At 52.0% G+C, this 27,209-nt stretch overlaps 2 pseudogenes; both read right to left on the bottom strand.

Moving 5' to 3' along the window:
* Positions 1-6,044, bottom strand: part of LOC134426201 (28S ribosomal RNA) — an 8,028-nt pseudogene extending 1,984 nt beyond the window's left edge.
* An 894-nt stretch (positions 6,045-6,938) lies between these two features.
* LOC134426066 (5.8S ribosomal RNA) lies at positions 6,939-7,091 on the bottom strand (annotated as a pseudogene).
* Between the last annotated feature and the right edge of the window lie 20,118 nt (positions 7,092-27,209).

The raw sequence follows: 27,209 nt of genomic DNA, 5'->3' as shown, positions 1-27,209 counted from the left end.
CCAACTTGATGAGGTCTAAACCGCCATCTTTAAAACTCGAATACAAGATCGCATCACATGTACTGGGGGGAAGATGAAGCCATTCCTTAACCGTGTTATGAATTAATTGGTCAAGGGATTCAAGCAGGCCCACCTTAACTTCGGTATGGTCAGCCAGATATATCAGTCTCGGGATGGTATAGGTCCTGAGTATATCGACTTTCTGAAGAGGTTTTAAGGGCGAACGACCAATCCGATGAAGCCAATCCATGAGCTTCTCTGATAGTCTAGGATCTGGAAAGCCAGTCCAGGGGTCAACCCATGTGCTGACGTACCTTTCTGAGCTCCCTGGGTCGATCATGTTAAGGGGGGATCCATTAATCACCCATGTGGGACAATCATTGATAGTATACGAGTCCCTTGTAGGCTTGATGTAAAAGCCATGACATTTTCCCCCCTGCGTACTGAGGCCAGTTAGATTGCAAAAGGCCTCCAAAATTTTGATGTTATGACACATGCCTTCCCAAGAGTCACTCAGCAGCACCAAGTCATCAGCAAATGCCATGGCTGTAAATTTCCAGCCCCCATGATGGAAAACCTCACCTTCATTCTCGAGTTTATATAGAAGGGGGTCCATCACTAAAATTGAGCAGCAAAGGTGACATGGGGTCGCCTTGCTTGACACCTGAGCAAATGTATATGGGGTCTGTCCTTTCTCTTCCCATGGAAATGCACATCTTAACATCCCAATACATTTCCCTCACCAACTCTATCATGTGTGGATCCACCCCTCTCTGGACCAGACCCTCAAATGCTGATGACAGACGGAGTCAAATGCCTTAGCAATGTCCACGAACACAACCCCCAGATGTTTATGCTCTCACTTAGCTGTTCCACCACAAGCCGTAACAACTTGAGGTTTTCGGCACAACCTGATGCGCAAATAAAACCCCGTTGCCGGGGGTTGATGGGACATGCTTTGGACAGCCTCGCAGTAGCAATCCTGGAAAACAGCCTAATCACCACTGAACCAATAGTGATAGGCCTCCAGTTATTGATATCACCAAGCTTCTCTGCATCTGAAGACTTGGGTATCAAGACTGTCTTGCAGTCCCGCAGCGCATCTGGAACAGTACCAGTGATAAGCCAGAGGCTGAACATCTCAGTCAACTGGGAAAATTTTGGGCCTTTTGCAATAATCTGACCCAAAGTGATCCCATCTGGCCCGGGAGCAGAGGTTTTACACATCTCTCTCATGTTCTTATCAATCTCTTTTCCAGTAATTAAGGCCTCGAATGTGGCGTTATCCGCCTCCTTAAATGGAGGGAAATCAAGTAGGCCACCAAATATATCAGATGTATCCCACCTTCTTTTAAAGTGATCGTGGAGAACACTTGATGGTAATTGGCACTGAGAGGCTTCCGTGCTGTCCAGGATCACGTATGAGGCACCTTCTATGTAACTCGTACAGCAGTAGGAACCTCAAGAATTTTCCCCTCTTAATATCTCTTCTGCGCATCCAATTTGATAGAGTTTTGGATGCTTTTTGGCCACGGGATGCCTGCGTCTTTTGACCCTTGATAGATTTAGTTTGGCTAGGCACACCCAGAATACCAAGAAACTCCTTATAAACATCGTTCACCACCTGACCTGGATCTTGCCCATCAAGAACTTTCTTGAAGGCTTCCCGATACATGGTCAATTTGCCAAACGATAATCCCGCTTTGATGACTTTCCGGAATTGGAGCTTTAACTGTCCCTCCTTGGGCATCCCTCCTTACCAGATCCGGCAGGACGTTCAGTTCCAGTGGCACCTACTAGTCCTTCATGACCTTTCACGGAGGGACGCCTTTTATCACTAATCTGCTTTGCCATTTTAGTTGGAATATGCTCCGCTATAAGTTGGTTGATATTCCGCTTACTGGCAAACTTGTCCACCAATTGTACCAGAAGAGCCTATTCCTCCTTAGTCCATACCCGTTTGTGGGCCCCTCAGGCCGATGACTCTTTGGGATGAGAAGCAACAATCCGCTCCACATTTCGCAGAAGAGGATGTCTTATTCTCTTGTGCAGACCCAGGCCAGTCTTAGTAGCGAACCCACGTTGGCATACGTCACAGACCCATTCCCCAGTGGGAGCCACACACACCACCCCCTTGCAGCGTGGGATGTGACAGGAGATACTGTGGTATTTTATATTTTGTTTACCACATTTTGAACACCTGAAAATGATCTTTCTCTGCCCGTGCGCCCTTTTGAGATGGTCAATCAGCCCCAACATCCTAGTAAACCAGGTCTCACAACAAGGACAAGATGGTTGTTTGTCAGGCATGGACACGACAGGTGTTCTTGGCGTTGTACCACCACCTTCAGACCCGTGAGGAGCCTCGGGTGTTTTGGGCTCTTCACTAGCTCCCATCGCGCTCTCAGCCTCAGGTGTTTTGGGCTCTTCGGTACCTCCCACCGCACTCTCAGCCTCATCCTGGGCCATCCCCATAGGGGAGATCTCATAGGGCTCAGGGAGTTGCCCCAAACCCTACCAAACATCCACATGATGTACACCATCTTCTTTAACAATTCTGGAGTTAAAAAACTCCAAACTTACAAGATCGAATCCCTCTTCCCTGGGCACACAGGGCATAGATGGTAATTTGACATCAATGACCCTTAGATCTAATGGGTCAGTCTGAGTGGTAGTCAAGATATAACGCAAAGCCATTTTGTCAGTCTGGTAAGCAATAAAGTGACAAGTCCAAGTGAGAGTAGAAGCATATAGTAGCTGACCCTCTCTCAAACTACCAACTGTGTCAACAACAGCCCATGGACAAGGCTCTGTGCAACAGCGAACTAACTGTGCCAACCTTTTTGTTTCAGCAATTCGTGAAACTATCATTGGGTGGTGAGTCCAATGACAGGGAGGGCTGATATGCGCCCTCTCTCACACTGGGGCAGAAGTCGACTCAGTTACCACGAAGGTATCCGGCAGGACCACGAGGAGGTGCGACTTCCGCGACTATGCCCAGTTAGTAAATATAGTTACTCCCGCCGTTTACCCGCGCTTCATTGAATTTCTTCACTTTGACATTCAGAGCATTGGGCAGAAATTACATCGCGTCAACACCCGCCTCAGGCCTTCACAATGCTTTGTTTTCATTAAGCAGTCAGATTCCCCTGGTGCGCACCAGTTCTAAGCCGGCTGCTAGGCACTGACTGAGGCGGGGCGCTGGCCCGGAGACCCTCCCCCGGGGACCCTCCCCCGCACGAACCACTCAGCCTATGCTGGCTGCGGCTGCGCACGCACTGGCCGCACACCGCGGGAACCCCACCGGCGGGAACCGCTGGGGCAGCGGTGCGCAACAATGATGGCCGCCACTGGGGCGCCAGCTGTGGCAAGGCGGAGGGTGGGCGGAGGGGGGGAGTAGGCGGCGCCCGCCACAGCCGGGGCGATCCACAGGAAGGGCCCAGCGTGTGTCCAGAGTCGCCACTGCGCGCGTGCACACCCCGGTGCCCGGGCAGGCCACGCGGAGCGCACTCACCCACGAGCAGCACCTCGTCCAGCTGCGGCACGCGCCCAGCCCCGCTTCGCGACCCAGCCCGACCGACCCAGCCCTTAGAGGCAATCCTTATCCCCAAGTTACGGATCCAGCTTGCCAACTTCCCTTACCTACATTGTTCCAACATGCCAGAGGCTGTTCACCTTGGAGACCTGCTGCGGATATGGGTACGGCCCGGCGCGAGACTTACACCCTCTCCCCCGGATTTTCACGGGCCAGCGAGAGCTCACCGGATGCTTCTGGAACCGCAATGCTTTCCAAGGTGAGGGCCCCTCGCTCGGGATGAATCCATTCCAAGGCACCCAGCCCTTCACAAAGAAAAGAAAACTCTCCCTGAGGCTCCCACCAGCTTCTCTGGGATCGGTTGCATCACCGCACTGGGTGCCTCACGGCGCCCGTCTCCGCCACTCCGGATTCAGGGATCTGAACCCGACTCCCTTTCGATCGGCTGAGGGCAACAAAGGCCATCACATGCCCTTTCGGAACGGCGCTCGCCTATCGCTTAGGACCGACTGACCCATGTTCAACTGCTGTTCACATGGAACCCTGCTCCACTTTGGCCTTCAAAGCTCTCGTTTGAATATTTGCTACTACCACCAAGATCTGCACCTGCAGCAGCTCCACCTGGGCCCACGCCCCTGGCTTCGAGGCGCACCGCAGTGGCTCTCCTACTCGTTGCAGCCTAGCCCCTGCGGGCATCGTACTGCCGGCGACGGCCGAGTATGGGCCCGACGCTCCAGCGCCATCCATTTTCAGGGCAGTTGATTCGGCAGGTGAGTTGTTACACACTCCTTAGCGGATTCCGACTTCCATGGCCACCATCCTGCTGTCTAGATCAACCAACACCATTTTTGGGCTCTGATGACTGTCGGCATCGGGCGCCTTAACCCGGCGTTCGGTTCATCCCGCAGCGCCAGTTCTGCTTACCAAAAGTGGCCCACTGAGCACTCGCATTCCATGGTGTGGCTCCACGCCAGTGAGCCCGCCCCCTTACCCATTGAAAGTTTGAGAATAGGTTGAGATCGTTTTGGCCCCAAGACCTCTAATCATTCACTTTACTGGGTAAAACTGCCCATTGCCGAGTGCCAGCTATCCTGAGGGAAACTTCAGAGGGAACCAGCTACTAGATGGCTTGATTAGTCTTTCGCCCCTAGACCCGGGTCGGACGACCGATTTGCATGTCAGGACTGCTACAGACCTCAACCAGAGTTTCCTCTGGCTTTGCCCTACCCAGGCATAGTTCACCATCTTTCGGGTCCTAGCACGGACGCTCACGCTCCACCTCCCCGGCCCCACGAGGGGGCGGCAGGCAAGACGGGCCGGTGGTACACCCGGGGCTGCCAGGCGCGACACGCACCCGGGATCCCACCTCAGCCGGCGCGCACCGGCCCTCACCTTCATTGCGCCGCGGGCTTTCGACAATGGCCCCTGACTCGCGCACGTGCTAGACTCCTTGGTCCGTGTTTCAAGACGGGTTGGCTGGGTAGCCGACATTGCTGCGGACTCCGGGCGCCCCAGCGCGGCCCGTGAGCCTGGCCCAGCGGCGCTGCGCGGTCAGGGCGCACTGAGGACAGTCTGCCCCAGTTGACAGTGGTGCCAGGGACTGGCAGGCCCAGCCCCCACACCCCTGCGCGAAACGCCGCGCTGTGATGATGCCGCCCCCCCCCCACCCTTGTGAGAGGCAGGGAAACGATGCCCCCCACCACAGCACCGCCGATGTGGGGGGAGGAGGGCGCGGCAGCAGTCCTTTTCCTCGGCCCCGGGATTTGGCGAGACCTGATGCCCGAGGGCTGTAACACCTGCTGCTGCTCGTGCGGCACTGGAACACCTGGCCATCGGAGGCCTTCCCAGCCAACCTGGAGCCGGTCGTGGCGCACCATTGCAGAGGAAATGTGCCCGGCCAGGGCCAGCTGCCGGCTGGGCAGCAGTGCCCGCACCAGCCTGCATCCCCCAGCCCGCCCCCGCAGACGGGGTTCGCCCAGGGGACAGAAGGGAGGCAGAGGTGAGGTTCCGCTGAACCCATGCCGACCGCAACTCGCCCGGTTGAATCCTCTGGGCGGACTGCATGGGCCCCACCCGTTTACCTCTTAACGGTTTCACGCCGTCTTGAACTCTCTCTTCAAAGTTCTTTTCAACTTTCCCTTACGGTACTTGTTGGCTATTGGTCTCATGCCAGTATTTAGCCTTAGATGGAGTTTACCACCTGCTTTGGGCTGCACTCCGAAGCAACCCAACTCCGAGAAGCCCCGGGCCTGGCGTGACGGGGGCCGCTACTGGCCTCACACCATCCGCAGACTGCGGCCTCGATCACAAGGACTTGGGTCCCCCGAGAGCACCGCCAGGGATTGGGGCTTCTGTACGCCACATGTCCCGCACCCCACTGCGGGGCAGGGATTCGGTGCTGGGCTTTTCCGCTTCATTCACCATTACTGAGGGAATCCTCGTTAGTTTCTTTTCCTTGGCTGACTAATATGCTTAAATTCAGCGGGTTGCCATGTATGATCTGAGGTCGCAAGGCCAAAGCTTGGCCACACCTCCTGGCCCATACAGCTCCTAAAGAAGCAGAATGCCAACAGGCCAACAGCCAGCCAGCTTCTTCCACCTACTACCCTCACCTTCCTCCCCCACTGGCGCCCACGCGCCAGGGGAAAACAAAGCCAGAGGGAGAGAAGCGGAGACAGAGTGCCCCATCCCGGAGATGAGAACCGAAAAGGAAGTGTGGCAGAGACAGCCCTGATGGGGGACCAGCCGAGTGGCGGCACGTGATGGCCTTGGTGGAGAGAGAGAGAAAAGCCATGGTGCTATTTGCGCCCTGAGACCACAACAGAAGAGGAGGAGGGCAGGTGAAGGGAGGAGGGGGTCGGAACATCTGTCCCCAGCGCTCTCGCCTCATGCGCACGCGCAGTGGCACAGTACCCCCGCAGCACCCACCTGCAGACAGCCACCCGCGCGGGGGGGAGGCTGGGGGCGAGGCCTGCGCCTCATCTCCCTCTTGCCCTCTCCCTTCTCTCGGCCCATGGCGGTGCTTTCAACACTGTCTCTTACTCTCCTCAGCTGCCACCACCACCGTACCGCGGTACGGGCCCTGCAAGGACAAACTCTGCCCCAGTGGCTCACTCCAGGAGTGGGGAACTACAGAGCAGTCCCTGAGTCTGCATATAGGGGGATGAAAGCCCTGCGCGGCAACAGTGACGATGACGGCCATGACGATTATGACGCCTGCTGGGTCACAGGGAAAAAATTGAGGCTGCCGAGGGAAACGCATCCCTTGCCAAACCCCTGACCGCCTTCCCTCCGGGCACCAGTGAGCCACCATCACCACCGCCGCTGACCACAGTCAACTGGCCTGTGAGGCAACCCCAGCCGCACCACCGTGGTGGCCGCTGGATGGCGACTGATCGTCAAGCAACGCTCAGATGGGCGTAGCCCTGGGAGGAACATGGGGCCACAAGTGTGTTCAAATTGTGGATGACCAATGTGTCCTGCAATTCACATTAATTCTTGCAGATAGCTACATTCTTCATTAACGCACGAGCCGAGTGATCCACCACTAAGAGTTGTCTGGCTTTGGCACCAATCCTGCACCCGTGGAGGGGCTGGGACCGCTCACATGGGGCGCCCCTTTCTCTTGTGCTGAGGATGTGCGGGCGTGTGCCTGGCTTTGACCGTCCTTACTTGATAGTCAGGAGTGCAGACATAGGAGATCCAGCCACACTGAACTGGAATTCTTCCTCAAACCTCCACACTATGGTGGCACTGAAGGAGATCTGAGCAGTCTGGGTCCCACCTGGTGCAATGATGCCATCCTCAGGTGCAAACTTGAAGCAGAAGCTCACCTTTGCAGTTGAAGGGCTATAGGTGAAGGGAGCATCAATAGCTCCTAGGTTAATCAGTTCCACCTGCAGCAGCAAGAAAGCAAAATGGAAATACATGTGGAATCTTCCCTTCTTGTGAGTTATTGTCTAATGACGCAATTAATACCCAGAAATAGCAGACGATGCTATGAATGGCAAAAAAATACAACAGGACAAGTTCTGCCTTTGGGTTTTCCTGCAAAGCAGTGGCAGCTCCACAGAACTGGAGTCCACAACCCTGGGGTTATCCCATGGACACAGAGCTGTGCACCTCTGATCAGCATCACCAAGTTCATTCAGACCTGGCTCTGAGAGCAACGTGGGCTGATTGCAGCTGCGTAGGGAATCACCCCAGAGCTGCTGCTGCCCCACTGAGCACAGCTCCAACAGCACCATCTACTCATTCACCTTTTCCCATGTCATGAAAACAATACATTGATTATGAGGCATCAGCATCAAAATGTATAGACAGCATCATCTTTTGGTAAGAAAACTCAGCATGTCTTTGCCTCCCACAGCTAAACTTTTGGAAGTGTCTGGCATGATGTAGTGCCTCATTTTCTACCTCTTTCAGCTGCTCTCTCTTTGGTTTTTTTTGCAAACTTGACACTATTGGGGAGGAGGCAAATAGGTAGAAAAATGCTTTGCTTTATTCCCAGGAACACTTTTCTCTTTCTAGAGCCAGAGATGCACCAAGGCTGAAGTGTGGTGAGGGACTGGTCAGCAAGGGAAAGAACTCCCAAGCCCTTTGCAAGGGCCAGCACTGAGCCAGGAGGCTGGATGGCTTTCCTGTGACTTGCAGCAATAAGCAGGAGACACTTGACTGGAAGCTGTCTGCAGTGGACTGAAGCTCAAAGGCAGCCAGTTTGTTCCAGCTGCTTCTGAACAGCCCAGTCCAAAGGTGCCTTGTGTCTGGCACTGCCACAAAAGCCTCTGAACATCCCTTTTTGACCCAGGCTTCGTTTCATATACCAAGGGGTCGTTTTGCAGCAAGCCTCCCAGCTGATTCCCAAAGAAGGAACTGGGGCTTCATGAACAACAGACACGCCTTTCAGACCCTCCCAGATTTCACCAGTAGATCAAATATTCCCTGCTCACAACTGCCCAGGTCGGCAGCAATTTCACACTTCCACCAGGCTTCCTCCTGCCTCAGGAGCCATCAGGATCCACCCCAAGCCCTGCTGCTCAGCTCATAGACGTGGGGGGTGTCAATGGAAATGTTCCCAAGGTTCAGAGTAGGAGAGCTGAATTCTACCAAGGGTCCTTGGCCTTCCCCTCTGAGCTGCAGGGGCAGCCTGCTCTCACAGCCTGGGGAGAGATGTCCATTGCAGTACAAACATTCCCTCTGTTATACTGGATTTTCCAGGTTGCCTCAGTGCTAGACCCTGACTCTGAGCTGGATGCAACCACCTCCTGATGCTGCAGGAGAGGATATGGACCCTCCTCTTCCCTCAGCCTTGGGGCTGACTTCTAATTTCTAACCCATTCCTTGGGCTGCTTTCCAATTTCAGCCACCAGTCCGCTGAGTTTAAAACATCTCTGCTGCCTTGTAGTGACAGGCCAAGGAGTTACAGGTATAAATTGAAAGAAAGGAAATTTAGCTTAGATATTAGGAAGAAATTTTTCACTCTGAGGGTGGTGAGACACTGGAGCAGGTTCCCCAGGGCTGTTGTGGAGGTTCCAGCCCTGAAAGTGTTCCAAGCCAGGCTGGATGGGGCTTGGAGCTACCTGCTCTAGGGGGAGGTGTCCCTGCCCAAAGGCCTTTAAGGTCCATTCCATCCTTAACATACTGTGATTCTGTGGTTTTCTTCCCATGCACTTAGAGGAGCTTTGAAATCATTCAGTGAAGGCACAAAGCTCCTACAGAGTTTGGCAATTGCCAAACTACCTGGCCCAGGAACACAGGACTTCGTTGCCAAAGTCCCCAACTCCTGACACAGCACTGTGTTCTATTTCCACAGACAGAGTTGAAAGGGCTCAATTCCCACAAAGGGAGGAGGCAGGTGCTGGCCAAGGCCGCTCCTTCTACCAACACCCTGGGCTCAGGGGGGTTCAGTCACCTCTGCTCTGCTGCTGTCTGGGCACTGGGAGGTGATCCAGGCTCAGGGAACACATTTGTAACTCAGCTCCTGCTGCCTGATGATGGATCCATGTCAAATGGACCCATCATCCTGGAGGCCAGGGGCCTGCAGGGGCTGAGTGCTTGTTCACTAAAGCTGTTCTGCTCTGCAGCTCTCTGGCCTTTGGGGGAATGCTGGCAAAGCCATGGCATGAAAACCTCTCCCTGCACTGCCTGGGCTGTTCTGGGATCAGTCAGGCACACACAGCATTCTGAGCCCTGGCCTGGCACAGGAGACTCCCTGGGAGCTGCAGGGCCAGGGGGGATGTGCCAGCACTGCCCTGCTGACCAGGGACTCTTCCCAGCACTTCCATGGGAGCCCCGTGGGCTCAGGCTGGCACCATGGCTTCACTGAGGGGGAGAGAAGCAGGGCAAAGGAGCTGTACCTGAGATGCTTCAGTAAGCCACACTTCCATACTCCAGTGCTTCCAGGGGTTTGAAGGTCACCTTGATTTTGGCCAAAAAATTCGGCCCAATTTCTCCCTCCTACAGCAGAAAGAGACAGCAAAACAGTTCTCTTCAAACTTCACATTTCTTGTTTTCAACCACACTTCTGTAAGCCTCTGTTTAGAGCATTAGTAATGAGTGAACAACACAAGGAGCCCAAGGAAACACTCCAAACCCAGCTCAACAAAGCGCTGGAAGCTCTCAATGGTCAGCTGTTCAGCTACAGTGGGATGCTACTGCCACTGTGCACTGGTGGCTCTTCACAAGAAGAGAACATGATCCCTGTCTTGGGTTGACTATATGATGCTTTTATCCCAAATCGTCTTGTTCTGTTTATGCTGAATAATAAGTGTTGCACCTTTAGGACTTGTTGCAGAGAGTGAAGGGGGGAGAGAAGAAGCAGCAGTTTGTTTTCAGACACTCCACTCACTCCTCCACACTCCTGCTCCTGGACTGCATTGTCTGCGGATGGACAGACAGCGGGACAGAGCTCTCCTTTGCTTTTAGTTAATTTAGCTTGCTGAGGCAAAGAAGTTCCCTGGACTGTGGGGTTTTTTTTCCTTTCTTTGGACCTGTTCAAAACTGCTCTGGACTGAACACCAGAAGAGCACCAACAGCTCCACCAGTGGCCACCGGGCTGAGCCTGGCCTGTGACATTTCCAGCACCAGAGGGACTGATCAGAGACTGAGTGAGCTGAGCTGCAACCCAGGGAGGGACTTTCTCAGTTTGTCATCTCTTTTGGAGCAGCAAGGGGTTTTATTGATTAATACTGTTTAGGGTTTATTGTTTAATAAACAGGTTTTTTCCACTTCAAGGAGGTCTTTTCTCCAGGACTGGTTGGGGGCAGGGGCCGATTGAATCTTCTTTCCGAGAGGAGCCCCTTTAGGGGTTCTCTCCCAAATTTGCCCAGAACCAGAACCTGGGAAATAAAAATATTAGTTTAACCTGTATTGAAAGAAAACAGAGGCTGGCATTATTCTAGGGTTTACTCCAAGATGAGAAGGGATGTTGCACTGTGCAGACACCAGGCATTCATTGTCTCTCACAATGCCAGTACTCAGAATCAGGACTCTGGTTGATGGCAGGACATGGTGGTTTGCTTGCAGAAACAGAAAAGGAAAAGGTTTTTTGTCCCTGTGTGCAGCACAACTCCAAAGGCCCATTTCAACCTTCCACCCTTGTGTCCAGGCTCACAGAGGACACTGGAAGAGACACTCAGAAATAGTGCAAGGCGTGGTTACAGGAGGGGATTGGTATTTCTATGATTAGCCGTAGGCTGAATTTGGCCTCACTTTCCCAGCAAACCATTGCAAGCTTCAGGTCAGTGTGTGAGCTGGCAGTGGTCCAACAGCCTCTGCTGAACCTCACATGTGGGGGGAGCCCCTGCCTACAAGAACTGCTCCCTGTGGACACTGCAAGGACACGCACAGAGTGCCCTTGAGCTCAAGCCCTGGCAGCACAGCATGGCTTTGTCAGGCTCCCAACCCTGCCTTGAGCCTCCAGGGCAGAAATCCTTTTAGCATTTGGCATTTTTAGGCGAGCTCTGCAGGTGCACCAGAAACTCAATGTCCTCCCTCCCAGCACATCGAGCCAGCTGAGGATCTGCCCAGTGACCGCAGCCGGGGGTAGAGTAGGTGGGAGGAGGAAGAGGGGGAGGAGGATGAGGAGGAAGAATAGGAGGAAAATGAGGTTTTCAACTATCACTTACATTGGCTCAATGAAAAAAATGTCATCAGAGAACAGCATGGGGTCTTGGTGCAACTTTGCCTTCTCCCCCGGGAGCCTCAGGAGGGCAGTGCGATCTTCACCAGAGCCCTTCTCCTTCCCTGTTTCTTTCCCCTCCATTAACTTTTCCAGCCACAGCTCTCTCCGTGTCTGCAGGAATCGATGCTGCCTGCAGCCACAGGAGAGACAAAGCCAGCAGACTGTTTAATAAGCCACAGATTGGCAGAGAGAAGTGTGAGTGCAGGAGAGCAAAGCACTTGGGGAGGAGCTGCAGTGTGAGAGATGAGTAATGCGATGATTTATCAAAAAGCAGGATGCCCCATTGCAGGGAATGATTGGCAGCTGACTCCATTGATTCACAAGGCTGAACAGTTGCTTTATTAAACTAAATTATATTACATTGTACTACACTATATTAAAGATGCATACTATGCTACAAAGAATCCTAAAGAATACTAAAGAAAACTTGTGACTGTCTCCAGACGGCCAGGACAAAGCTTTTTCCAATTGGCCAAGGAAACAAAACAGTCCTCAGCAGAATCCAACTGACAAATCATTTCAGGTAAAGAATCTTCCTAACACATTCCACATGATAGAGATAAGAATTGTTTTCTTTCTTTTCTCTGTGCTTCTCCAGGAAAAAAAAAACTTGAGAGAGAGAATTATGTGTTTCTGTTCAGAGAATGTGAATGCCACAATGATTGACTCTCACAATTAACAGACAAATACCATGTACAGAGGTTAAGAAAAATTTCTTTTACCCCCTCAGTTGTTATCAAGGGACACCTGGGGTTGGGATATTTGGGAGGGTCACCTTGTCACTACGGTGACATCTGACCTCCAATCAAGATTTGAGGAAGTAAACTCCACCACTCCACAGTGAAGAAGGGGTCAATGGACAGAATTTTGGGAGGGGCTAAAGGCTTAAAAGGCAAAACCTCCATTGTGTGGGTGAGCACATGGTGCGGAAAATCCTTTGCTCCTGGCGCCATAACATTTTCTCTATTCAGTCTTCTGTTGTATTTTTGATAAGGTTTAATAAACCTTTCTAAACTTATGAAAAGGGAGCGGCTATTTCTCCCAAGCAGCAGCTCCCCAGCAAGGGCTGACCCCAAGCCATGGGGGTCCCAGATGGATCAGAGGATAACTTGTTGTTCACTGGCCCAGCAGGGAGTTTTACTCCACACCTGCAAGCTCAGGAGAGGTTTCCAGAGCCAGCGTCCCTCCAGAGAACCTCCTGGCTCAAAGCCTCTGGCAAAAAACTGAGGGAGAATCCATCAGCCACTTCAAGTGGCTTTTCCTACACTGAGCTGCTGGGGAGGCAGATAAAGGTCATGGAGCAGGACTTCCCTGGGAAGGGGAGACAAAGCTGGGTTGCAGCTACGTGCTACCAGCACTGTGAAAAAGTCACATTATATGATTGGCTTTTCGCATATATGAAAACAAAACATTGGTCTGTTCTGTTTCAGTCTCTATGCAATATTGCATAGGGAAATGTAAGATAACGATTAGAAATCAATCAGATAATACACATAACCAATAACACATCTGCAGTCATACAGTTATCAATCACTGCAACACTGAACTGTCATCCCAGAGTCTGCGACAGCTGATGAACCTTAAAACAACAGAGAACTGGAGAACTCGTGTCTGGATTCATGTTTCTCCAAACTCCCTTTGAAAACAGGCTCAGCTATCATACATGGTCAAATTGCCAAGCCAAAACGACTTGAATACTTCTTGTTGCAGAAAACATCTGGGTTGATTGTCAATCATTCCATTCAAGTAGAGCTAGAACTTGGCCAGAGTTCGAACTCTAATTGATGGACATCACTTAATACATTTTAAAACAAGACTGTTAAAAACAGCAATTATGAATAGGAAACCTTACAATTAAAGTTCAATCAAATTATTAAAGAATTGAATCCCTCCGAAACTTCTGTCAGGAGAGAAATTCTTCAAACACAGCAAACCTCTTGAATTCTCAGCTGAAGTACTCTATAATAACTGAAGAAATAATAACTGAAGAAAACCACAAAACTGGCAATCTGGATTTAAAAGAAACCCAAAAAACATGAGTAGTTAAGAAACAAAAAGACAAGATTCTGAAGAGACACATGTCTTGCAGATGATCACACAAAGAGACAGTGAAACACATGAAAGCTGGCTGTAAATATTACAACAATACCTTGATCATAATTCTTATAATAAATTCTGAGAATTCTCATTATATAATCAACTTATCAACAGGAAGTATTTGAAGGGGTTATGACAACTTTTCTAAAGTATTCATATAGCATTAATAACAATCCTTATTTATCAGTATCACCTATAAAATCCAAAAATAACAAAGGTTACAAACTCCATACCAGCAAAACTGTGAATCATTGGAGAATCAGCTGGTGACCCACAGATAGGATCTGATTGATATTTCTCAAATGCTCTGTCTTCAGAGACATTTCAGGTAATTGAATCATTACTAATACTTCTTTCTTTCTATGGTGGTTTCCCTCCCTGAGAGGCATTTTTCACAACAGAAGATTTCCATCTACCTCGTATTTGAAATACCACTGATTTGCACTGGTTTCCCCTTTTTTCTGTATCTTGGGAAAAAGTCTGTGTGCTTTCTCACTTTACACTGATTTTGGACAGCTTTTTTACATGTCCATCTTTTGCATCTGAAGCCTGATCATCTGGTAAATGCTGTTTCCGTCACTTCTGTGGGACCGGGCTGTTGAGGAGTTCGGTGTGCCTCACACAACATGCGCTGCACCCGCGAAAAAGCTCCAGCTTGAGATTTTGATGGAGGCTGAAACTGTGTGCTGGCTGCCGGGGCCGGCTGCGTGCCCGCTGCCGTGGGACCGGAGCAGGGCCGGTCCCTCGGGCACCCTCTGCACCCAGACCGCGCCCGCTCTCTGCCGGTGCCCTCACGGGAGTGCGGATGCCCCCGCCCCGAGCGCGCCTCCCCGGCGCTTCTCTCGGCGCAGGCGCGGTCTGGGGAACGCCCCCTGTGCCCGTGACCGACACCGGCGCTGCCCCGGTCCCGTTCTGGCTCCGGTCCCCGCTCGGCCGCGTCCGTGCCGCGTCTGCGCACTGGGGAAAAACCCGCCCCGCTCCGACTGCCGGGTTTGTGCGTCATCAGCGGGCGCCTGCCGCGCTCCGTGGCGGTCGCAGGGACGCTGCAGCCGTCCCGTCCCGTCCGCCTCAGTCCCGCCCGGCGCGGCTGCCGCGGCCCGTGCGCGTTCCCCGGGTGCCGCCGCCATCGCAGTCGCGCGGGTTCTGCCCTTCGCGCGCGGCTTTGGCACCCCCTGCGTGAAACCGCCGCCGCCGCCATGGCGCATGCGCCCGCCGCCAGCGCAGCCAGCCCTGCGCCTCCCGCTCCCGCGCTCCGCCCGGCCCGGCCCCGCTCGGCGCTGCCCCCGCAGCCGCCGGCCGTGCCCTGCACGCTGCCGACCGCCCGCTGCTGCGATCCGGGCACCGCCGTGCGCGCTATCGCCTCCGCCGCTGCTGTGCCTGCGACTGCCCCGCTGCCCCCGTGGGCCCCCGCCGGCCTCCGCAGCCCCCACGGCCGCCTCTGCGGCCCCCCCGGGCTGCTGCCGGCCGGCGCCGCCGTGGCACGGGTTCGCCAGTCGCCGAGAAGCGGCTCTGCCCCGGTTTCCCCGACCCCCTCCGCCCTCCTCCCCCTGAGAGTTCTGGGGTTTCTGGGCGTTCTGGGGACCCATGGGACCCTGGGCACTGTGGAGATGATGCCAATTCCTCCCACACCTGTTTGCTAGGGATTACCTTTGTCCCTCTATGGTCGGTAAGGGCAGCTGCCGCCTGCTGATGGCAGGATGACTTCCCCCATCCTCGAGAGAATACTGCTGCCTGCTGATAGCTGGCAGCCCCCGTGGAATTCCACGAAATTGCCTCTAACATTACCCTTGCTGGGGATAAAAGCTTCAAGGCCGTTTTATCTTTTCTCAGAGATTTTCACAGGGTGTGTGGCTGCCATGCCCTGTAGGGCTAACAAGATGCTGGGTTGTTCCTGGGAGCGTGTCCCCTCCATGTTCTCAATTTTGACCTTTCTTACCAAAAGCTGAATCATCTGCAAGGTCAGTCCGGAGTTTGCCCTGGTCACCGTCCAGCAGCTTGCAGGTGAGGGTTTCCAGGCGTGCTTCTGGTCCTCCTCTTTCCAGGTCGAGCTTGAAATGAATCTTATCAGCAGAGGTCGAGATACTCTTTCTGGATTTTTCCCTTGAGAGTGCCTGTTTTCTTTCCTTCTTGGGCTAGGTTTCAGCGGCTGATGGCTGTGGCGTGGCTGCTTGGCAAGAGCCCGCCTGGGTGCCCTCTTGGAGCCCACCAGGGATGCCAATGTCTCAGGGTCTCTTGCTGCTCAGAGTGACCCCAAGAAAAGTTCAAAGTCTCTTTTCCCAGCCTGACGCTTGAAGAAGGAGTCAGGGCTCTTCATTTCTCAGTCTCAAGGTTGTTTATTTTATCTTATCTATAAAAAATTTTCTCCTGCCCTGCCGAGGTCAGCTCAGCAGGACAGTCTGAGGCACTCTGCCTGCCCCCGGGGCGGTGTTATGTCTTTATACTGAAAACTATGTATACAATATTTACAATTACTTTCCAATACCTATCACCTATGTTAGACAGTGAGCTTTTACTCTAAACCAATCAGTAAGTGCCAACATCACAGCAGAAGATGGAGGCCAAGAAGAAGGAGGAGAAAGGCTGGACACACCCAGTTCCCTCCATCTTGCCTCCTGAACCCCCATACCAAAAACCCCAAAATCTACTTTTCCATCCCGTGACAACTTCACTAATATTCTGCTTAAACTGTTGTGGCTTGCTGATCTTCATATAAGGTCTGTAATTGGCTCCACGGGTCATAATCAAACCCACTGGTGTTTTGGGCTCTGTGCCAGGGCTTCTGAGCCCCCTGGCATGGGTCCTGGCCATCCTGGACTGCCAGAGGGATGTTCTGGGTTCCCACAGGTCTCTTCTTAGGTCTTCTACAGGTTGGTTTTTTGTTTCCTCTCCTGCTTGTGCTGGGAAAACCCCCTGCTGGGACATCTCTGCACCCTGGCATCCTGGGCATCTGCATGGGGATGGGCAATGTAACAAAGGACTGGCTGGAGGCCTTTGGAAATGGGAATTTATGGACAGGTGGGATTGCTCAATCTGACTGCACTGAGCCCTCATGCAGGACAGAGCTCTGGATCTCCTTCCTGCTTGGCAGGGTTCAGTCTCCAGGTAGTGTGGGCAAGGACTGGCACTCACCTCCACAGAAAGGCTTCTGCCTTTTGTTCCTGTATCTAAGCCCAGGGCAAGATTCCTCCTTTAGTGCTCAAAGAAAGGAAAGGAAATCCCAGAAGGGATGTGCTCTGTCTTTGACATTATTACTAATTGTGAGGAACACCTCTGCTAGAGTAGAACATGTCCCTGGTCAAAGGAGGTCACCCCTCTGACCAAACTGATCCCAGCCCAAAGGCCAGGCCTTCTGCTGGGCTCTGGAAGGGGTTCTGCAGGCAATGTGCTCAGGGGAGAGACCTCCATTGGCCTCACTTCTCCCAGGGATAACACATCCCATCCCATTCCATTCCAAGGGTTCCCAGGATGGCCACAGACAAGAGCAATGGGATCCAGCACACTTACTTAGCTCTTTGAATAGCACTTCTACACCTTTCTGAGCCAGACAGCCAGCAGCCACAGACACTGGACATCAGATGCACATGAAAATAAAATCAAAGACAGGGTATTTAACAAGGACCTTTCCCCAAGGAACTCCAGGGCTGCACTGAGCAGGTTCTGGGGCAGAACACATACCACATGTGACCCAGGAGCCCCATGCAGTGCTGGGGGGTTCCTGACCCTCGGGCCCACTGCGGCTCTCCTGGGCCAGGGAGCTGCCTCAGCTGCCACAGCACTCGGGCACCACACAGGTGCCTCAGTCCCACCAGAGCACAGACACCGACGAGAGGGTGAGACCCTTCTGCCACACACCAGGAGTGGAGAGGAACCTCCCAGGCCCCTTCACTGTCCCTTGGCACATTCATTTCAGCCTGACCCTCAAAGCCCTGCTCAGCAACATCCCCCGCTAGAGTAGGATGTGTCCCTGGTCAAAGGAGGTCACCCCTCTGACCAAACTGATCCCAGCCCAAAGGCCAGGCCTTCAGCTGGGCTCTGGAAGGGGTTCTGCAGGCAATGTGTTCATGGGAGAGATCTCCATTGGCCTCACTTCTCCCAGGGATAGCACATCCCATCCAAGGTTCCCAAGGATGGGCACAGGCAAGAGCAATGGGAGCCATGAGTCCACACTTACTTATGGACTCAAATTGGCCTCCTTGGTCATGCCGCCATGAACTCCCTTTTTTTGTGGCCATTAGGTTCACCTGAAAAGAAAAAGAAAAATGAAAACGAGGAAGCTTCGCGATGATATTTCCTCTTAGGTTTTAGAAATGCATTTAAGAGCTTTTTTGTGACACATAGATCCCTCAAAATACACATAGATCCCTCAAAATATACTACTCAAACCTCTGATCTACTCAGGGTTTTTTAATTTACCGATTTTCCCTTCCATCACTGTCCAAACGGAATACAGCTCTTTCCAAGATACTCAGTCCTTGCTTGTGGTCTCCCGTATCATTTTCTCTAGGTTCATTCTGCAATGCAAGGGAAAAGAGGGGCAAAATCTCTGTGGTGAGCAACATCTCAGCACTAGAGAAGACAAGGCAGTTGATAAGATGTTCTGTTGCACTCCCAGCTGGTCCCTAACCCATCTTGTCTGCCCTGGAGCTCTGAGAATTCTCACAGACACACACTTCATCTTCCTTGGTAAAAATTAAGACCTTCTGCTTTTGCAGAGTGCAGAACCTGGTGTTCAACCCCAGTCATATTTTCCTCAGAGGCAAGGGACCATTTTCCATTCCTTCAGACTCAAATCCTGGAGGTTATCCTGACCAGCTATGAAGAAATCTATGGTGAAAGGACAAGTGACCTTGGCTGGAGTCGACGCAGGAAGTGTCCCGACCAGAGAGTAATTACCACTCATTCCATGATGCAGAACGCATGAAAGACACTTTATTATTCGTGTACAGTATTAAGAAATATACAGTTCATATAGGAACAGTAGTGGACCTAAGACCTGATTGGTCTTAAGGTGAAAACCTCTCACAGTATTGATGCACTATGAATAGTACACTCTAGCAAACCATTTTTATAAACAATGGTTATAGAAAGAGAGATAATAATGGTTTGATTTTTTTTTTCCTAGGATTGTTAGGTTCAGTTTGTGAGAAATTGTCTCTGTTCATTCTTTGACTGAACTGAGAATATTTACAGGCTGGCTGCCAAATGCCCATCAAACTTCTCTCACTCCCCCTCCTCAACTGGATAGGAGGAAAAAATACAACTGAAGAGCTCACATAAAGCCTGGGACATCCCTCTCCAGCTGCCACCATGGGCAAACCAGACTCCACTTGGGGTCGATTACTTTGCTTTCTCAGCAATTCCCAATAGAGCAGCAAGCTGGGTAACAAAGACAAAACTGAAATCATCTCACTCCCACTCTCCCCTCTCCTGGCTGTGAACACACCTGGTGCAGGTGGCTGGGGCAGCTGCAGTGCCTGATGCAAGCTGAGCTCCAGGTGGGAGCCCCAGACAAGAGCTCATGAACTGCCAACAGAGCCCAACAAAGGGCACCAAGAGTGGTGGCACCACTGGGGAAGGGACACCGAGAGACCCAGCAGGAGCTGAGGGCCCGGGAGGAAGAGCCAGACTCGAGCCTTGGGCATCCAGACTGAGGGGATAAAACTGAGGGGCTTGGAGGAACATCTCAGGCTGTTGGAGCAACATCTCAGGCTATTCCTGTGTCACTGCACTGGGAATAAATGGCTTTATGGAATCAGACAGCTGAGACTGCTCTGGGAAACCTGGGCTGGAACCAGGGAGGACACAGGGGCTGGGTGTGGGGAGTCCAGCAGGGCCCATTGGGGCACTGCAGCCACTGCTGTGGAGGGGCTCCTCCCAACACTGAACACCTCTGGTGGCCGGAGTGTGATGGCCAGAGAGCCTTGGGAAGGGTCAGACTGGGAAGTTTCCTAAATATCCTCTTCTGCACAGCTGGCTGCAGAAAGCACGGCCCTGCTGACCCTTCCAACAAAGCTGCCTGTCCCTTCTGAGCACATCCATCAGAGCAGCAGGGACGAGGTGAAGGCAGAAACAGGGACTGCTCAAGAGTGAGGAAAGGTCTGCTCAGGGCACAACTCACTGCTGTGCTCTGCTCTCCCTCTTTCTTGCACTCCATTTCCCTGGGCTGTCTGCTCCTTGGGACTTTCTGTTTTCTTTGGCCATGTTCCAGAGAAGGAGGACCTGGACTGAATTAAGGGACCCCTTGCCAAAAGCTGCTGCATGTAAGAAAGCTTTCGTGGTGCTCAAGGAGAGGATAGACCCAGGTGAGGAAAAGAGGGGAGGATTAGAAATAGAGAAATGGCGGCAGGGACCCAAGAGAAGTCACAGCCCCAGGGCCCATGGCTGTCCCACGGGTCTAACTGAAGGTATCAGACAGGAAATGCCAGGGGTGATTTCCCAGAAATGAACCCTGCTCCATCTCCTCCCACTACATTTTGCTGTTTTGCTCTGGTCTGAAAGGAGGGAAAGCATATAAATGGCAAAAAATGCTCAGAGTTTGAGGAGTTTTCTCCTGAAAGCAGAGCAATAGCGTGATGGCTTCTCAAACAGTAACAATGAGTAGATGATGTGCACGTGGAGTTGTCCTGGATGTACCTCTGCCATTGATCACTGATGAGCACAGACATTAGCTCAGATCACCGCTCATGGAAAGATGGTTGTGCTTCCAGGCATGGGTCACCCCACTTCTCACAGACAGAGACACATTGTCCTCTGTGTCTCTCATATTTGGAAGGAGCCCTGACAACTGCTTTAGACAGGAGAATTATTTTCAGCAGGGCTAGAGCTGCAATCCTGAGCCAAAGTGGAAGCTTTGAGGTGGAAAAAGAAAATGAAGGAGGAAAGACAGAAGAGGAGAGGATAAAGGAAAAGAAAATGAGGCACTGCAGGGAGAGAGGAGAAAGGTAAACAAACAAAACCAACAAAAAGAAAGAAACCAAGCCAAAAGAAAACAAAAAAACTCACAAAAAACTCTCTCTTCTGCATTGTCAGTGATGTCTCTTGCCCAGAGACCAACAGAGTCTGGTCCACCAACAGAGGCCCAAAAAATTAGACATTTTGAGTTATGCATTGAGTCTAATACAACATTAATAGCAGCATGTGAGTTAAATCCAGGAGCATTGTATGAGTGGTGGTGAAATCTCATTATGCTTTGTCTGGGGTGCTAAGGTGAGCTATTGTTTTAATATTTATATTTTATATTTTTAAGTTCTACTCACTCCATGAAATAATTATTTATTACATATTCAGACTAAAAATTTTTCCTGATCACCCAAGATCAAAGAAACAAACATTAGGCCATAATGTATTCATGGCATCCAGGCTGGGCCTAATCAACATGGTACTTACTTTTTACTTTTCTCCCATTTAATGTGTAGCAAGAGTCATAGCAACAATTTTTGCTATTGATCAAAAATAACATTAAATAAATAAATAAGGCCTGAATTGACAATTTTTTCTCTATGTAGGAATGAATTAGGAACTGGATTAGTGTCTGTAGACTGAGGGCAGGAAGGGACAATCGACTTTGAATGGGAATTCTATGAAATATTAACTTTGTGGTCTCCCTCCAACCCTTCCTGACTGGTCCCCCACCCTCTGCTGCACTGCTAGGCCTTGATGAGGCAAAGACACTGAAAGCCCTGGGGGCCCTGGAGGGCAGCAGGGCTCCTTCAGGCCTCAGCAAAACTCAGTGAAGGCCCCAGGTTGGTCCAGGGAGCTTTTCCCACTCAATCCCCTCTGGCAGAACTGGATTCAGCACTTGAGGGCCCTCAGCAGTGCCCAGCCCAGGGACGGTCACTGCCCGAAAGGCCTTGTGAGGAGGGGGTGTCACTGCTGTGCATGGCCAACAGTGATTGCACTGGCCTTGCCCAGAGGGGCGGCTGCAGATTGCTGATTGCTCTGCTGCAGACAGTTCTGTTTGGGCAGGGTCACGCTTCTGTTGTTGCAGACACTGATATTCTTTAGGAAATTCCACCGGGACTGAAGGACAGCTGGAGGAGGATTGCCACCCCAGGGACCTCCAGGGCAGTGGTTCCTGAGTGCCACAGCCCCCTGTGGCTGGGCAGGTGTGGTGTCAATGCGCTGGGCAGGGATCAGCCCTTCCCCTGGCGGGGCTCCTGCTCACACAGCCCCGGGTGCTGCTGCCTTGTTTGGCTGCTGGCCCGTGTGCTCCCTCTCCCAAGCGCTGCCTTTTCACCTGGAGCTCAGGATGAAGGGAACTCAGGAAGCTCTGCGGGTCAGGAAAAGCAACTTGGGGAGCTTCAGGGCTCAGGAACACCAATTTAATGAACTTCAGAGCTCAGAAATTCAGTCTCCAGACACTTGGGGCTCAGTAATACCATTTCAGGGCACTTTTGGCCTCAAAAATTGGTATTTGGGGACGTTCACAGCTGAGAATACAGGAGTCTCAGGAGCATTGGGGCTCACCCACCTGGCAACGTTTTTGGGACCTGAAACAGCATTTGGGTGCAGAAATGCTGATTTAGGGAGCACTGGGGCTCTTAAACACCAATTTAGGGACACACAGGCCTATGAAACCCTGATTTGGGGAGTTCAAGGCTGAGAAAAAGTCATGTTGGGAGCTTTGGGAATCAGGGAGAGTGATGTGGGGATATTTTCAGAGCAAAAACAACAATTTAGAGAGCTTTTGGGCTCCAAAAAAAACAATTTAAGCCGATTTTGGACTCTGTAGTCCCTATTTAGGGAGCTTTGGAGCTCCAAACCAGCGATTTAGGGAACTGTTGGGCTGAGAAACATCAGTTTCGGGAGCAGAAGGAGCAAGCCCTGAGGAAACCCGGGAGCAAGGGGCAGGCGCTTACCTGGGACAGGTCAGGGGAGAAGCCGCTCTGCGCTGGGGCGCAAGCACTGCTTAAAAACTGGGATAGATACAGCTCACTAGCTCACTGTGCCCGACCCGTTCCCGCCCCCACGGGCTCCTCCCTCTCTGCCCGCAGCTCCTTTCCCAGTTTTACACCGATTTCCCCTAAATGAGGTTTCCCCGCTCCGGTCAGGGAGCGGTTCCTTGGCTGGGGGTGGGAAATGGGCACAGCCAGCGCTCCCCGCCCATCGCTCCCGGAGCCTCCCTGGCTGAGATGAACCCCCCGGGCTGATGGCACACCAGGCACAGGGCGTGAGTGAGGGGCGTCAGGGCTCTGGAACATTGATCTGGGAACTTCATGGCTTAGAAACCCCTGTGTCAGCAGCTTCGGGGCCAGAATGGTGAGCTCAGGAGCTTTGGGGCCGAGAATTAGCAATTCTGTGGGGCCTTGGGGCTCCAGAACACTGATTTTGGGAGGGTTTTGGCTCGGGGAAAAAAAAATATTTAGGGAGCTCCGAGTGTCAACGAAAGCAATTTAGGGCTATTTTTAGCTCAGAAGCAGCAATTTGGAGAGATTTTGGGCTGAGAAACATCAATTTAAGGATATTTTGGTGTCTGAAATACCAGTTTAGGGAGCTAAGAAACACTCATTTAGGGAGGATTTGGGCTCAGAAATATCAAATAAAGAGTTTTTGACCTCCCAAATAAAAAACCTTTTTGGGGAGGATTTTGCTCCTGAGGGCTGGAATATAAGTGTGGGGAGTTCTGGCAGACTGACTATCCCCCAAACCCACCACGGCAAGTGCTGTGTGCCTGTGGTGGCGAGAACAACCGCTGGATGACTGCAGACAGACCCTGTGTCCCATGTCACTGCCTGGGACACTGTCCTGAGCTTGGAAATGGGTGCTATGGGCACAGGTGCCCCATGAAAGAATTTAATCAGAGTGTGGTACTCATTGCCAAAGCAACCTTACAGACACCTGGGGAAGAAGCAGGCACCGAGTGGATTTAGGACATCCCCTGTGATGGACCAGCCTCTGGAATGATGGAATGGGCTGGGGAGGATGACAGTGAGCAATGGGTCCTTTCGGGACTACAGCTCCCATCATGCACCGCGGCATCCACTGAGCGCCATTGCAGCCGAGACTTCATCTCCCGTGATGCTCTGCGCACCGTAGAGCATCTTTGTAGCCGGACCACCATCTTCAATATGCCCTGCGACCCCAGAGCCCCGACATAACCTGTTCCGGCCGTACAAGTCCCGTCATGTTCCGTGCCCCAAAGGGGCCGACTCTCCAGATGTCCCCCAAGGGCTTCCCGGCACCATAGGTTCCCCGAAGGTGCCCCCTGAGGACCCGAAGTGGCCGCCCGCACCCACAACTGGCTGCCCGGACCTCCAAGTGCTGCAGTGGAGCTACTTCTGGGACTACAGCTCCCATCATGCTCCGCGGCGTTCGTGGCGTTTGAATGCAGCCGAGACTTCGTTTCCCGTCACCCCCGCGCTCTGCAGGGCGCCATTAGCGCTCTGCCTTCACCCCCGCGCCCAGAGAGCCCCGTTAGAGCCCCCCAAGGGCCCGCCCGGACCCCGAAGGGCCCCAAATTCCCCTCCCTGATCTCCAAGGGTCTCCCTGCATCCCCAAGGGGTCCCCTGGGCCCCGAATTGTCCCTCAGAATCCCTGAGTGCTTCCCCCCACCCCCCATTTCCCACCCGGCTCCCCCAAGTGTTCTCCCGACGCTCAAGTTCTCTCTGAATTCCCTCCCCAGACCCAAAACTGCCCCAAATGTGCCCCAAAATGATCTCCGTGTAAGCCCAAGTGCCCCCTTGAACCATGTGTGAGAAAAACAGGATTAAAAACATTACAAAAGGACTAAACATAGGGCGAATTAGCATAGAGGAAAAATTAATAACCAATAGAGGTGAATTAGTGAATGAAGGGAATTGTGATACTTAGAAGCAGTTACCATTAATTTTATTGGTTGCTAAACACGGATAGATTTTTGATATAAATATAAAATTAGGTAACAAAAATGAAACAACTATTATTACAAATAAGAAATAAATACAATTAATACATTTAATTGGAAAATATTAAAAATAAAGAATAAATTACTTTTTTTTTTATATTTTGGGATGTTAATCCCAGGTGGACGATGTCAGACATGGTGAGGCTGGGGATGAGGAGCAGGTTGTCCAAACAGAGTCAGCCTGCAAGGGTGTCATTCTTCTCTGCACCCAGACCTCCTAAGGAGACATTCAGCATCAAGATCACTTGGGGAAAGCTTCAGTTACCTTTTCTCTGAACTGAAAAATAAAAAAAAAATACTCGTGATTAAAAAACTAAAAATCATGAGGTGCGCTTTGAAATTATCCTCCTGAACAGAACTCCAAACTGACTCTAATCACTGCACAAGCCCTGGAGACTCAAAGACAATGCAAGAGAGACAAAGAGCCCCCGAGGGCATTCTGTATTTTCATGATCCCCATGGTGGGTTTGGAGCTGGGTCCAGGAGCCTCAGGCACAGAGAGAAGGATGAAGAAGCTGCTCAAGGAGTCAGCAGCAAAACTCCAAGTGTCTTGGAGCATGGCTGGGCCCCAGTGAGGGCAGGGAGTGCCAAAGGCTGCCCAGGGACTGCTGAGAGAAGATCCTTGAGGCCAGGATTGCAGGGAGCCCAAGGCTCGGAGCAGGGAACTGCAGTGCTGGGCAAGGCCTGGGCTGGTTGGGGGAAGCAGAAAGGCCAAGTCCTGAGCCCAGCCTGGAACAGCAGGGCCTGTCCCTCACGTCTGGCTCAGGGCTGTTTGTGGGCCAGGGGGATGTGAAGGGCAGCAAGGACAAATGGCATAAACCTGTGTGACACTCCAGATCCTCAGGGAACCGAGGGGCCAGTGGGACACTGTGGGAAGTTGTGGAACCAAGGGGATCATGGTGGCACTGTTGGGGCCCATGGAACCAAGGGGCCAGTGTGACACTGTGGGGCCTCATGGAAACAAGAGGCCATTGTGAGCCTGCAGGGCTGCAACACCCCAGAACACTGAAATGCTGGGGGTAACCAAAGGTTCCTTGACTCGAATTTGGTGCACAGGAGAAACACCAACCAGATATTATCAACATGGACAGATGCAAAGAATATTCTTGGTAGGAAGGGCCCAGAAGGATCATCAAGTCCAGCTCTTAAGTGAATGGCCCACACAGGGTTGAACCCACAGCCCACTGATACCAGCACCATGCTCTGATCAATGTAGCTAAGAGGTCAAAATGACACAAAATATTATTGGCAAAATATAGACAATCAAGGAACTTTTGCAAAGGGTTTAATACAACATCCGCTTCAATATGAAACCCTTATCATAGCATTAAATTCAATAACTTAGCAAATTTAATCTAAAAACCTTTATCCCTTAAGATGTTAAGTTACCCAAAAATGTTCCAGCTAAGTAAGATTAGAAGGAGAAGAAATAGCAAACAACAGAAAGACAGAAGATCCATAGAAAGACACACACATAGGTGCCAACTGCTCAGGTTCCAGCATTGCTCACAAAGGAACCCCAGGAGAAGGCAGGACCCAGACCATGGTCTGGCCTTGTGCTCCGGCTTTTAACCCCCTGGGCCTTCATGAGCCCGCCTCTGGGTGGGACTGTCAGTTGCTTGTCCAATCAGAGCCAGGGTAGCACCAGCTGCTAGTGTGTGATTGATTGATTAACAGCTGGGCTAAGCAGAGCTGGGTTAACATCACCCCCTGCTGTGTGATTGACAGCTCTGCCAGGCCAGGGCTGGGAGCGGGGCTCTGTCCCACCACAAACCAAGGCCTGACCTGGCCCTGGCCCCACACGGGCATTCCGAGCATCCCAAGGTGTCTCGGGACGTCGATCTCATCCAGCCTCTGACAGCGACCATGGTGACACTACGGAACCTCATGGAACCATGGGTCAGTTGTGACAATGTGGGTCCAAGGACACCACGGTGAGACTATGGAACCTCATGGAATCAAGGAGGCCATTGTGCAACTCAGAGACCCTATAGAAGCAAGGGTCAATGATCAAACTGTGGGGCCCATAGGAACAAGGAGCCATTGTGACACAGCAGAACCGCATGGAGCCATGTGGGCCTCATGAAACCAAGAAACCATTGTGACATTGCAAGACCTCATGGAATCAAGGGGACCATTGTGACAGTATGGGACTCCATGAAATCAGGGGAACATGGAACAGGTCTGCCTGGTTTGGCCTCCTGGGGGCTGTCTGACAGGTCCCACTGAATTAGACATGCCAAGGACCACTTCCCATCTGACCATGAGGCACTGGGGCTCTGTGCTTTTATTCCTATGGAAAAGAACTGTCTTTCTTGTCTAGCCTCCCATGGCTGAAATTAGGATTCCACCTCTAAAATTCCCTATATCCACGGATTGCTCCCAGATAAAATCTGCTAATACAGTCAAGTCTGGCTAGCCTTGGCCTCTGGTGACTGCCTCTCATCTGCCCCTGCACATTGGGGCTCACTTGTTTCCTTCCTATGGAGACCATTGTGACACTGCGGGGCGTT

Source organism: Melospiza melodia, chromosome 17 (assembly GCF_035770615.1).
Source record: "Melospiza melodia melodia isolate bMelMel2 chromosome 17, bMelMel2.pri, whole genome shotgun sequence".
NCBI lineage: Eukaryota > Metazoa > Chordata > Aves > Passeriformes > Passerellidae > Melospiza > Melospiza melodia.
Note: the sequence above shows the minus strand (reverse complement) of the source record. Positions and strands in the feature narration are given on the sequence as shown.